The sequence below is a fragment of the Staurois parvus genome, unplaced genomic scaffold, assembly GCF_062004578.1.
Source record: "Staurois parvus isolate SC_StPar_1 unplaced genomic scaffold, SC_StPar_1.0 ptg000001l, whole genome shotgun sequence".
NCBI classification, from domain to species: Eukaryota; Metazoa; Chordata; class Amphibia; order Anura; family Ranidae; genus Staurois; species Staurois parvus.
In genome coordinates, this window is record NW_028317797.1 from 8,280,193 (window position 1) to 8,291,317 (window position 11,125).

The window sequence follows — 11,125 nt, forward strand, 5'->3', positions numbered from 1 at the left end:
GGACTTTTGCTAGCAGCAATGCAGCTGTGTTTCAGCACCTTAAAACACAATTTATGCTTCCAGCAGGGAAGCTTTTCAGATAGAAAATCAGTTAATTTATTTAAAGGGCCGTCCGCACAAATTACAAATATCAAAAAACTGTTCTGATACATAGGCTGAATCTCTCCGATGTGTGAAATTAAATCAGGCCTCAGTGTCCTGCATTCTCACAAACTCCAAAAACAACCAGAACTCACCCCATCACAACTAGCAATGCTCACCTTCAAATAAACTTTCACAATTATCCCAACCAAAATCATGCCTCGTTTGGACATACAGGTTTTACTCTACTATAATGGCTATCAGAGGAATTCAAGCTCAAATCTAGGTTAAACAAATATAAAGTCTCGAAGGACCACTCTGGCCAATTTCCCCCCCTAGCATTACCCCAAAATTACATTAGACTTTGTATCAAAACATTTAAATCCCTACAGAGCCCTAATGCACCTCACCCATTGCCCAAAATGAATTAAGAATGCCATTAGTTAAGACCTATCAGACTGTGCTGAAGGCCATTTGCATCCAACTCCAGAATCTGTATAAAATACTCCACAATAATAAAAAATGGCTGCAATAATAAACCCCAGCATTGACAGTAGTGGCAGTAAGAACAACTTCTAACATTGGTGTAAATGCAATAACTGTGTCGTTGGTGTCAAAGGCTGCAATAATAACTCCCAGCACTGGTGTGAGTAGCAGTACTACTAACCCTCTTCAACATTGGTGTCAGTGTCAATTTGTTAACCTCTATTTGCACTAGTTGTCAGTGGCATTGCTATTAAACCCCTGCATTGGTGCTTAATAGCAGTATTATTTAATTTCCTCATATTGGTGGTCAAAGGCAGCATTATTTAACATACCCCATTAGTGGTCAGTAACAGTAACCTCCACCAACATGGTCAGGAGTTACTTGCCTGGTCATACACTACAGTTCAGCTCTCTCTGGCCAGGACGATACTTGTACTGTTGAACAGAGATCACTCCTCCTGACAATACCTGCAATTGTTTCTGAGCAGGATAAGGAATGCAGACAGTGTTTCAGCACTTCTGCTGCCTACCGAGCCTACATAACCACAGCAAAATATGTGGAGTCTGTACATTTCTCTATGGTTATGTGAGCCTGGGGGACAGCAGGCAGATAGCTGCAGCCCAGTGGTTGAAAACCACTGGTGTAGTACATCAGGCCCAGTGTGTCGTCTATCTGGGGATACCTTGCAGCACTGTTGTAAAACAGTTGTTTCTGGCTATTTTTCTCAGACCCCTCTCATTAACAAGGCATTTTCCCACACAAAAATGCAGCTCATTTAGGGAAAAAGTAATTTAGATTACATAGCTTCAAAACAAGTAACTGTCTAACCATGTCTGCATGATTTATGTATTATGTTGTAGCCATATGATTTACTATTACATAGGGGCTGATGTGTGTGTTTGTCTGACATACAGGGGATAACATGGAGATGTGATTGATTGTATCCAGCCAGCTATACACAGGAAGATTATTGTCAGATAACATCTAGGGAAGAGCCAACGCTTTGATCCGAACCTGCGTTTGGACCGAACTTTGACTGTTCAGACATTCAGATGAACAACAGAACTTTCAACTGACCTGTACCCTGTTCAGGAGGAGCCGAAGCAGTACTTGTACTGCTTCTGTATGACAGCTTCCTGCTTTCATGGATCCTAGGGAAGGAGCAGATACTTGCAACCCTTACATCCCTAGGAACTGCTGATGTCACAGCACATTGTCTTATATAGCTGGGATTCTCCAGCCACTTAAGCAAGGGACAGGGATAGCAGTCACATAACTGTCCAAATATAGCCACTGGTCATATTTGGGCATTGATGTCATCACTATCCACACCCCATCTCTTATATAGCTGATGACAGCTTGGGGAGATTCCAGATTCTGATAAGCCCCCACCGTCCACAGACCAACACCCGAACTGAACCCAGAACAGATTGGCTCACCTCATCCCTATCATAATCCTCCTATAGTTGGATTAGTTTATTGTTCCATAACAAATAAGCCTCTAAACACCACAGCAATATTTTACCACATTCTCATTCTTTGTAATCTGTGATACAGAAAAATGCTATCACACAGAAAAGTCTTAAACATTGCTACTCCTCAGAAGCATAAAAGGTCACCCCATTATCTCTAAATCTGTACATTCTTCTAGAAGAAGCACTTTTGAAAGGAATTTTTTTTTCATAAGCTCAGAGTGCAAAAGATTACAAGGGACATCTGTTGGTAGCGGTGTCCTCTTCTTTTTCAGAAATGTTCTTAAAAGTTATTGTCAAAACTCTTACTGTCTTGTGAAAAGGGCATGGCACCACCTTCTCTTTGTCTGTGTCTTTTGTGATAGTCTTAAAAGATACATTATTAAGCCTCAAAGAATGGAATAATATAACAAAAAAGACATACATGTCTCTCTAGGCCTTGTATTAACGCCACATCAAAAATGTAACATTATATAAAAACCTAAAAAATAGGCAATTAAATTCCCAAAGTACTAGAACATCAAGGGTGCATTATGATAAAAACTCAAGCAGACAAAAACAGCAGCCTTACTACTCTGCAGGGACAAACATGTACAACAGATCAGGACTGGATATCAATCACTACTGACTGCAGGCACACAACCTTTGGCACCTAAACAGTACTCCTCTGCTACAGTCACTGATAATTTTACTGTAAGAAGACAAAACTATGCCTTTTTTGCACCCAATGGTAAATTTGACCTTCATAATGTTTCTATCACCTGGTACCTGAGTTTGTATTAGGAGCACACTACAATCAGTCAATGACTGGCTTACTAAAAACAATAGACAACCCTAACAACTAATACTACTACTTTTATCAGACAAAAGGTTGAAAATACCTCTCAGTAAAAACCGGCCATAGATGGAGTGGTTTTCTTTCCTGCACCCCATTTCAATTCCTGCCATCAACACAGTCAGTGTTGATGGGGGAATTCCTCCCACGGAAACATTGTGTTCTGCCAGTAGGTAGGTGGGTGTCAGGAATGGACTGGACAGCAATGGTGGGTATCACCTGCCTTATGAGCTGCAGTACCAGGGCTGGCCAGCGGGTGCTCCCAGCAATCAGAGACTCAACCTTGCAGCCAGCAAAACACCTGAAACTGCTTATGCTGGTGTATTTAAGGGATGGCCAGACCTGCAGACTCTGCCTTGGTGTATGTGTTTTCCTGGGCCCTGTATCTTGCATCCTGTCCCTGTCCCTGTTCCTGTCGCTGACCCTGCCTGATCTGATCTCTGCTGACTTCTCCTGCTCTGACCCCGGCTCGTTCCTGACCATCCCTCTGCCTGACCCTCTGTACCTCGCTGTCTGCTACCTGTTGAACCTGGCTTGTGACCCCGACCATTCTCCGCTTGCTCCCCCTGTACCTACCTGCCCGATTGATATTTGACCCGGCCTGCCTGACGACGCTTGCATTGTATGTACTGTTATCTGTGGGTGGTTGGTTTGGGTTGTTTGCACTGTGTTATGTTTTAGTATTGCACTGCGTTTCAGTTTGTATTGTTAGTGTTAATAAATTATATTGTTTATAATATATCTGAAGTCTGCGTTTCCCTGCATCAGTCACACACCTCTGGTCATACCCGGGAGCCCTGACAGCGGGTGAGCCGCCAATGCCAGGAGAACACAGAAATTACTGCTAGTGGCTATAGTAGCCACTAGCAATAATCGCATGTAATATCCAATAGGCTGATTGTTCATTCAGCCTGCCCATATATAGTTCAAAATTTGGCCAGTTCAGAAGGGACACGAACCGTCTAAGCCAGCTTTAGTCTCTCAGTTATCCTGCATACACATGATTTTTTCATGTTAGCAGGCATTGCAGTTCCAGGTAAAAGGTTAAAAGAGAAAAAAAAATAAAATCAGTGAGCTACTAATGGTATCATGTACTGCAACTGGCCTATAATCAGAAAGCCCACTCATATGACCCTAAATGAAACCAGAAGTGAAGAAGTCTTGAGGCTGGTACTGTTGATGTCTCCTTGTAAAAATATTAGTTGCTGGACTGTGATATGCATTGGCTTCTGTAAGTATCCCGCCATAAACTAAAAAGAATGCAATTTAAGAATTTAGACTTTATTTTAATTTTCTAGATTTGCATAACATTTCCAGGCCTTTGTCTTAAAGTATTGAAGCCAGAGTCAGCCAGGTGACTAGGATTTGAAAAGGGGGTTTAGAAATGGCAACATCTTTATCCCATCTACCAGTTTTCTGTAATCTGCTATAGCCAAATTTATGGCCATCTAACAGGCTCAGTAGGAATGTACTTCCTGGAGACTATGCTATATAACTTCCTCTCTATCTCTCTCTGCTTTCAGCATCAAATATTATTTAAAGAATATATGTTACCCCAACTTTTTATATTCCTGATATGTGTCTGATATACCACGTACTTGTATGAAAAATATTCTGTTGTCTTTGTATTGCTTCCTTTGTGTGAAAAAACTGGTGTTCATGCCAGCCCCCCTACTTTTCTATTTCAAACTGACCATGCTAGGCATCTATCCCAGTGTGTTCAGTTTTCAGTTTTCTGCTGGGAGCACAGCTGGCTTGTCCTCCAGTGATCAGGCTTCTGCTGACATGTCCACCCTTGCACTGTCATTCACTGAGATTAGTGTACTGCTGCTTCTCCAACCCTAGCTCTGTAAACCCCTTATGCAGCTGAGAACAAAGATTGTGTGAATAAAAAAAAATACAATAAAAAGGTATTTGTAAAACATATATATATATAATGTATAATGTTTTGTCTGTCATTTCTGTTTTAAACTGAATTTTACTCAATTGCTTTGAGAAACTAGTTAAAGATAGTCTCTAGGATCTTGCTTACTTAGTTCCCTATCCCCCTCAAAAAAAAAATATGATCCAATGGGAAGGTGCTGACATGGTGGGCAGGTGATACTGTGCTACATAGATGTGCAGTGAAGATGGAGTTTGGAAAGTTGCTAATCATTGGTCCTTAGCAGCTGAAAGTGGTGCTGTGAAGTTATCCCTGCCCACAGTAAGCAAGTCATTGCTCTCCCTCTATGTACTACAGTCATGGTCAAATTTGACTTTTTGTTTCTCCACTTTGTTGTGTCATACCAATACAAACAAACAAACAAACATGAGAATGCCTAAACATTTGTAATTGCAACCATTTTCTGGGCAAAGTGATTCAATTTCTAAAATGCAGGGGTGTCAATATTTTTGGCCACGACTGTACATAGAGGAGGAAACGTGACCAGAAACCATTTATTCATAAGGAGAAAATAGTGGCTCATGGTCACCAAAAAGAAAAATGACTTCTCATTCACCATTATACAAGCAAAATCATCAGATTACTGGTGAAATAGACTCAGAAACATTGGTGCAGTTCAGTAATACCTAGATCAATTGCTGAAGAACTAGGTAGGTAGGCTGTGTTTCCTGTATGCATCTCAAGACTCCATCTACAAGGGTCCAGCCACCAACTAATGTCAAAAGACAACCTATCATATTTAACCATTTAAAATTCAAGGGTCAGGGGTCACATGAAACCTGGAAATTGATGGCCCTGTCAGTTCCCCAACCCTTAAAACTATATTTACATCAACAGAACCTTGTAATTGTTAACTTTTACCTATTGTGCTCTATCACTGGCTTCTGTTATTTGCACTGGCTACTGCTATGCTAGGGGTCAGGGAACTAACAGGGCAGCAAGCTATAGAGGCAGAGAAAAGGAAATAGTGTGGTTCTTTATTTACCATCTGGAGCCTTTACATCACTGCTCATTTCTGCAGTGATCTAGCAGTTGTAGGATGGAAGAAAAAAAATGATGGATGGAAGAAAGGCATCCAACACTCCTGACATATTGAATACTGATAGACTGAGGGAGGTTTTAAAGGTGATCGGTGCTTGTGCTCTCCATCCACAAGAAATGCTTTAGCACCATTTATCCCCTACGCTAGAAACACTAGGAAGCCCTGCTAAACAGTTAAATCTGTTAGCCATTGTTCAAGGATGTAGTTCAATGATAGTATGATTGCATCTAGTTTTTTTTGTTTTTTTTTTTAAGGCTTGCAATTGCAATCTATCTAGTGGGCCAATAAACAGTATCATCTAAACCCATGTTTTCAGCAATGCTAGCAGTAGTATAGTAAAGCTTAGATATACTGTATTTATCTGAGATTTTTAACAGGCTCCCATTTCAAGAAAACTTTTTTTTTTTTTTTAATAAAAAGAGTTTAAAGCAGCAACAGTTCACAGGCCTTTCATGTACATGCTGATACCCGTTAAACACAAAAAGGATAAAAGACCAAAACAGCTATTTGTAAATCGGAGATACAAACTAGCTGCAGTTTTTTAAATTGCTTGTATGTAGCCAATTCTTGGAAAAAATTGAATTGAAAAAAGTCACATATTGCAGAGCTAAATCTAAAATAAATGTGAAAAGTTCTGTGTAACAAAATTGTTCTATAAAAAAATCTTTTTTAGAAAACGTTACAATAACATATTCAAGGGCAGCGTATATGGGGTCATGGAATGATGCTGTGCGGTTGGATTTGTTACTATATTTTTTTCTACAGTACAAGACAGCATACCAGTACCAGACATAAGATATGGAAACTGACAATGAAAGGACACATTTTGTAGTAACTTTAAAATGACACAAAGAAATAATTGGATCTGAAATTTTATAGGTACATTACAGGGCAACACATTTTTTTAATAAAAAATAAAGCTTGGAGTACAAAGCACAATAAATGAACTTCAGGAAATGTTCCCAAAGAAGGGTATGCAAAAGACTCTTCATCAATATTTTATTTTATCACTTGATATCAATATTTCATTTTACACTTTTTTTTTAGCTCTTATCTTTTCGATAAGTGCAAAAAGATACACATGGGTGTACTTGAGCAGTGTCATCCTAAGACAAGAAGTGTGTTGCACATATGAAAATGAAGGAAAAAAACCTGAAAAATAAAATGAGTGCAGTCATCAGTCTAAGAACTGCTAAGCTGCAATATCTATTTTTTTTACGTCCCATTGTATATACATACTGTATGAATGATGACTTTCCATTTGTTTCCAACAAAACTTTCCTTTATCAATATTCATTCATGCTAATAATTAGGTATCTCTTTAGCATCATCCTGTCCACAAATACAGCTGGTCCAGTAACTCACAAATGCACACAGCACACACACGCTTACTGCTCCTTTGTCCACTGCATGATTCGGAAATGGTCAGTTCAAGAGTCACTAATGAACTTTACGAAATTTATGACTTAATCCACTGGGCAAAGAAACACATGTTCATTTGTTTAGATGTAAAGATAAATGTAAAGGAATGTTTTAGGAAATATTTATGTAAAAACATAGCTTACCCCAGTGTTTAGTGGTATAAGCCTTGCAGAATTTAGATCCTGGGTCCAATGCACACCAAGTGGATTACCTGAATGAAACCTTGGTGATATTCCATTCCTTCAAACACTGCAGAACCTTGAACAATATCATTTTTCCAGAAAGTGTGTTTTTTTAAATTAACATGCAAGTATTCAAGCTATTTTTTAAATGTCATAGCATCAGATAGAGCACTGTTCATAAATGATGCCTTTATCAAGCAAATGTCAATTGGTTGTTTAACCAAACCAACAAAATAGATTGCAGCTGCCGCAACTAGATTTTTTTTTGCTTGGACAGAGAAAGGCATGAATCCTGCTGCATGTGTCCCATCTGTAAAGATTCATGGCCCATACACATGATAAGAAAATCGTACAAAAATTTTCATACGAGGAACGACTGGTTGATCATCTGTTCGCTATTATAGTGCTTCTGATGGTGGACTCCGACTGTTCAGACGACAAAACCAAAAGTAAAAGCTAGAAAATGTTTATCGTATGTAAATTCAAAGTCTGGTTTTCACTCAGTGTGTACAGTAATCATTCAGAGATAATCACACAGAAAAAAACATGCATGATCAGAAGCAAACAACAACCCTTCACTTCCTTTTCTACTATGCTAGTACGGAGCTACGTTTGCCTTTATTAGTCAAGAATCTTCATACAAGATAACAACATTCTTGCTTACATCATGATATGCACTTTCCTGGAAAATCGGACATTTATTTGGGGAAAACTTATGTTTGACAGTTGTACCCAAGAAATAATACCCCTCTACTCCATTGCCAGGGCCAACTGTGAATAGTTAGATTTCTCCTCATTTTCTTTCCTGGAAAAACTTGGTAATGATGACAAAGACAGCAATATAAAGGATGTAGCCCTTTTCCACTCTATTCATAGTTTTAAAATAAAGCTTTCGGCCAAAGTTTTTGGTTTAAGATAACTTCATGATACCACTGTGACAAATCAACAAATCCATACTAGATCAATTTGTGTACTTTTAATTCTGGTGCTGGAAATAAACTGTAACAGGATGAGACATACTAACACAAGAACATAAACCATGTTAATGATGAGATTATAAAAGCATTTCTTAAAAACCTTTCAATTAAATGTGGAACAATGATCCTATCAAACTAAGGATATTACTGCTGAATGAAGTTGAAGCCAACTGTACTGCCTATAATATACCCAATTAAATTGTTGAAATGCTTAACTTTTACAAGAGGCACGCAGCCAAAATGTAGAATTAAACATGACGGAAACTGTAGCCAGTGTCCTGAAATTTTCAAAGAAGAAACTTTGCGTGGGATTGGATTAGTTTAAGTTAATTTCAATGCAGTTCTGCACAGTTTAGTAATAGCTCACTGTATGATTGAAAAATGTACAGTTTTTTATTACTTAAATGTTTTTATTGAGGATAAAATCCAATCAAATTTATTCAATACAATGAAACATTCTGGAGTTCATCCATAAATAACAGTAAGTAAACATAAATTAAAATTACAACGAGTCTCTAGCTTCCCATCAGGTCTTAGAGAAAAAATAAATAAATAAATAAAAAATAAACATATATTGAAGCAGACTTAATTTTTGTTTCATAATAATAGATATGGAATTTAGGAACGGCAAAGCCACATGAGCTAACGAATGAAAAATTAATAGACTAAGTTTTTTTTGTTTGTTTTATTGTGCATCACTTTATGTACAGCCAACATAGACCCTGATGAAGTCACGACGCACGTGACGCAACGCGCCGGTACGCCATATCCGGTTTCTAGCTAAGTCACTTCCAGTCATGTGGGGAGGCATGTCCGGAAGCAGCGGCCATATTGGTTTCCCTTACTTCATGTTACACACCTATGGGATGAGGTGAAACAGCTATTTGTAACAAGGAGACAAATGTGAGTGTAATTACTATGCTTTAAATCCGAGTATTAAACAATATTACACTATGGGAAGTTCTTTTTGTGTCCTACAGAACGATTGAGTGGAGGTGGAGTGGAAGTCCTGTGATCCCTTGATGAGCTACCTGCAATAAAGGATCGGCCATAGAGGAGATTAATAGCCCTTTGGCCCTGTGTGGGTCAGTGTGGGGAGGTGAGCAGGCATTGCTGCCATTTGAGGATTTTTGAGCACTAGAAGTGAAGATCACTCTTCCTGTTTTCACAAGTTACACCTGCATGGACTTGTTTTCTTATATGCACATTGATGATTTATGTGTGTGAATCACAATTATCAGTTTACCAATTGGATTTATGAATTATTTGGATATATATCCATCACTTATTACATTGTTTATCACTCATTTATACTTTTTGTGAATGTATTAGTATATTTTCATACAGCACTATGAGTTATTAATGGCACTAAGTTATATATATTATTTATAGCGCTTCACTAATTTATAGACACATGGCATAGGATGGCAGAGTTGCCAAGTTTGGCAGAGAATCAGGTTGACTGTCAGTAATACATTTTAGATATAATAAAAAATCTAGACTGCTGCCCTACAAGGTTCTCCTTGTTCCTGTTCGTGTAGTTTTGTCCTTTCAAAAAGAGCTTTCCAGTGAAAAACAAGCCAAGGATGACCCCTGCTACTACCATTAAATAAGAAAAGTTTCTGCAGAGCAGAGTGTGGCGAATCATTTCTTTTTATAGCTGAATTTCAGGAGTGCAATGAGCTGGCGCAGCATCTGGATCCACTCAACTTGTGAAGCACACATATCTTTTTCTGATATGCAATTACAGTCTCCATACACCTAGAACCAAACTGCTAGGTGAATGGTATGACAACTTGTACTACTCCTGTAATAGTGATTGGACGCTCTAACAAGATACAAATTAAAAAAAGGTCCATGTTGCAATACTGACTTTTAATCTGGAGCTGTCTTCCACAGTACTTCTTTTCCCCCCACAAGATGTCACCAGTCTTCCCAGTGGAATGACGTCCAGCATCATTTATGCCCCCACCTATGAACCCAGGTTGTCATGGACATACTCACTGGGGACATATCTTCATGTCAGCCTGGGCTCACAGTAATCTTGAACAGTGTAATGACATGAATACTATGCTGTACAGGAATAAGGACCCCCCCTTTCCACCGTAAAGAAAGAAGAAGAAAGACCTGTGAAATCAGCATACCAGCCAAAGGCTGCAGGAAAAGGAGTGTATATATATATATATATATATATATATATATATAACAGGATTTAAAAAAAGAGGCAGGAGGCCTTTATGAAGAAAGGGCAGATGGTGGGGGGAACATTGGAGTTGAATTTTAACTGCTCTAAGTATCACTGCTCTGTGCATGGAATTTCTAATAATCCTCATACTGTATGTCTTTGCAGATCTCTACTCAACCTATAGAAACAGATGCAACATCACAAACTGAACAATTACAGTGATTCTTTCTGAAGAGTCTTTTCATTAGAAAATGACTCACATACCTAATTAATTGCGAAAAGTTGCAACCAATTTAGTCTGTGAATGTAGCACAGAGTAAATGATTTTTAGGCAGCAAATTGAAAACATTAATAACGCAAGGATATTTTTAAAGCTGGATGTTATTAGTCAAAATATAGATGGACAAAAATATGAAAAATATTAGTCTTGTTTAAAAGGAGACATCAGAAATAAGAATATATTTAGCCAAGGTATAATAATCATCCTGTGATTAACTGGA

General features: G+C 38.4%; 1 protein-coding gene across 1 annotated transcript in view; it reads right to left on the reverse strand.

Moving 5' to 3' along the window:
* Positions 1-11,125, reverse strand: part of LOC149474766 (uncharacterized) — a 1,567,000-nt gene that overhangs the window by 1,025,252 nt on the left and 530,623 nt on the right. The window lies entirely within an intron of this gene.